The sequence below is a fragment of the Myiozetetes cayanensis genome, unplaced genomic scaffold, assembly GCF_022539395.1.
Source record: "Myiozetetes cayanensis isolate MyiCay16 unplaced genomic scaffold, myiCay2020 scf15, whole genome shotgun sequence".
Lineage (NCBI taxonomy): Eukaryota > Metazoa > Chordata > Aves > Passeriformes > Tyrannidae > Myiozetetes > Myiozetetes cayanensis.
Window position 1 is genome coordinate 17,606,970 of NW_026087159.1, and position 2,688 is coordinate 17,609,657.

A 2,688-nucleotide genomic window follows, 5' to 3' on the forward strand; every position below is an offset into this window, starting at 1 on the left:
CGTGAGAGGAGGAGGAGGAGGACAGCGCAGCCGCCCAGGTGTCGCCTGCCCGCCCAGCGCAGCTCTGCCCTCCCTTCACACCGCCGCGCTCTCCTCCTCCGCCGCCACCGCCCCGGGCCGCCCACACGGCCCCGGCAGCCATGGCCCGCCCCGCCAGAGGGCGCCGGGCAGAGCGGGGCACGGCCCGGGCCGCGGCTGCTGCTCCCCTCAGAGCACTCCGGCTCCCCTCGGGGCACTCCGGCTCCCCTCGGGGCACTCCGGCTCCCCTCGGGGCACTCCGGCTCCCCTCGGGGCACTCCGGCTCCCCTCGGGGCACTCCGGCTCCCCTCGGGGCACTCCGGCTCCCCTCGGGGCACTCTCGCTCTCCTGAGGGCACTCCCGCTCCCCTCGGGCATTCCCGCTCTCCTGAGGGCACTCCCGCTCCCCTCGGGGCGCTCCCACTCTCCTCAGGTAATTCCCACTTCCCTCGGGGCACTGCTGCTCCCTTCACGAGTGTTCCCTTTCTCCTCAGGGCACTCCTGCTTCCACCAGGCAATTCCCACTCCCCTCAGGGTGATTCCCACCACCCTCAGAGGAATCCTTCTCCCTTTGGGACATTCCTGCTCCCCTCAGGCCAATCTCACTCCCCTCAGGTGATTCCTGCTCCCCTCATAACATTCCAGCTGCCCTCAGGGGATTCACTGCTCCCCTCAGAGGAATTCCACTCCTCTCAGGAGTGTTCTCATTCCCCTCAGGGTAATATCGCTGCCTTCAGGGGCATTCCTGCTCCCCTCAGGGTATTTCCACTCCTCTCAGGTAATTCTGCTCCCCTGAGGCCATTCCCTGCTCCTCTTGGGGCAATCCCTGCTCCCCGTGCTGCCTGGGGTGATTCTGCTCACCCCTGTGGAGGGTAGAAGGCTCTTTCCTTCCACCAGTGTTCTTAGGTCTCCGCCCTGGGGAAAAAAACCCTGTAAAATAGAATATAGAGAATAAACCTGGTGCTGTTCGGAGTGCAAGGAGCACATAGCAGCTCAGCTGGCTGAAAAGCCGCAGAATTTGGGGGGACATTATTTTTTAGCCTTACTTTCTGCCCATTCTTCTGGGCTATACATGGAAGCACAGGCAATTGGGAAGGATTCTGCTGCATTTAATTTGTTACCAAGGCAAACCATAAAAGTTTAGGAAATGAGTAAGCCCGCAGCCGACCCTGGTGCTGTGGGGCCGTGGGGCACCTCGTGATGCTTTTTAAGAGCCAGGAAAAGGATGGCACTGGATACAAGGGAGTGCTGGTTTCCCGATTATTTCTGTGAACTCCAAACAGGTCCAGGTTCCAGTGTTCACACTGAGGCAGCTCCCTGTAACTCTCATGCTTTGAACCAGCAAAAAGGGAAACCAGTGGGGTTTAAAATTTCTCAAGCTATGTTAGCACTACGTCCAAGGTAGGAATTCCTGCCAAAGGAAGAGACGGATCCTCCAAAGTCCACTCCATCATATCTTCTGGGTTAGAATTGTCCTCTCAGATTCATCACACAGCCTTGGAAATGCTCTTTCTGCAGATGAGAACATCATGAGGTAATAAAGAGGATGATGTTTCAGCCAATAAAGGAAAAAAGGAATTGAACTTTAAACCATCATCTAGAGGAGGATCTACTAAGAGGGAAACCTTTGTACATTAAGAGTGTGTGGAACTAGCACACACCTGTCTGCATTGGATCATTTAGGAATGTCCCAAAGTTGCTGATCCAGACCTAAATGGAGAGAGAAGGAAGTGCTTTCTCTGCCCTGAAAACACCTTCTCTGCTTCAGCAGGGCTGGGGATTTGTGTTATTCAAGAATATTCAGGAAATGTGGGTACAGTGAGAAGAGATCATCCTTTATTTGGGGACTGGAACTAGATGACCTTTAAGGTCCTTTCCAGTGTAAGCCATTCTATGACTTTATTTCAGGTTTTTTATTTCAGTTGATCCATTTCTTGTTAAATTTCCCATGTAATCTTTCTGGGTTGTGCCATGTCTGCACTTCTGTCTGTCCCCTGGTTTTGTCTGGGGAAGTGTCCCAAGGAGGGACTGTGAGTTGTGCTTGTCAGTGAGGGAGGGAGATTGTAGGAGATGCACCACCCAAAAATGCAACAAGGCCCTTTCTCCTTTTCATTTAGATCATTTTTGGAAATCCACTGGAATTGGGGCACACCAGCAATCCACCTTTGCTCCACGAGATCCATGTTCCCACAGGACCTGAGGTGTCAGGTGTTGGCTGAGAACTGGGATCCACTTGTGCAAACCCAGCCATTTTGCTCACTCGATGAATTGTTTGGTGGGATTTCCTCTGGAGCACCGAGGCTGAGGATGGATAACACCTATTGAAACATTCTGAATGAAAAATATTTGAGGAGTAAAGCTGGCAGTGCATTGCCAGCTCAGACACAAGCACCAGAGCCTGGTGCAGAGACATCAGGCTGTCAACCTCAACCACACTGAGCCAGAACTCACTGATCCTGAATAGTCTTGTGTGTAAACAGACACAGGCTCAAGCTGAGCTCTGTGGAGTTGCAGCTCTGCTGAGGGGAGAGTTTAAACCTTGGCACAGAGGCACTCCCCTCCACGCAGCATGCAGCTCCTTGGTGAGCACAGGAAATGTGTGGCTACACCTGGGGCATTAGAGACAAACCCCGGGGAAATTCCTTTAAAATTAGGAATTCTGTCTAGTTAG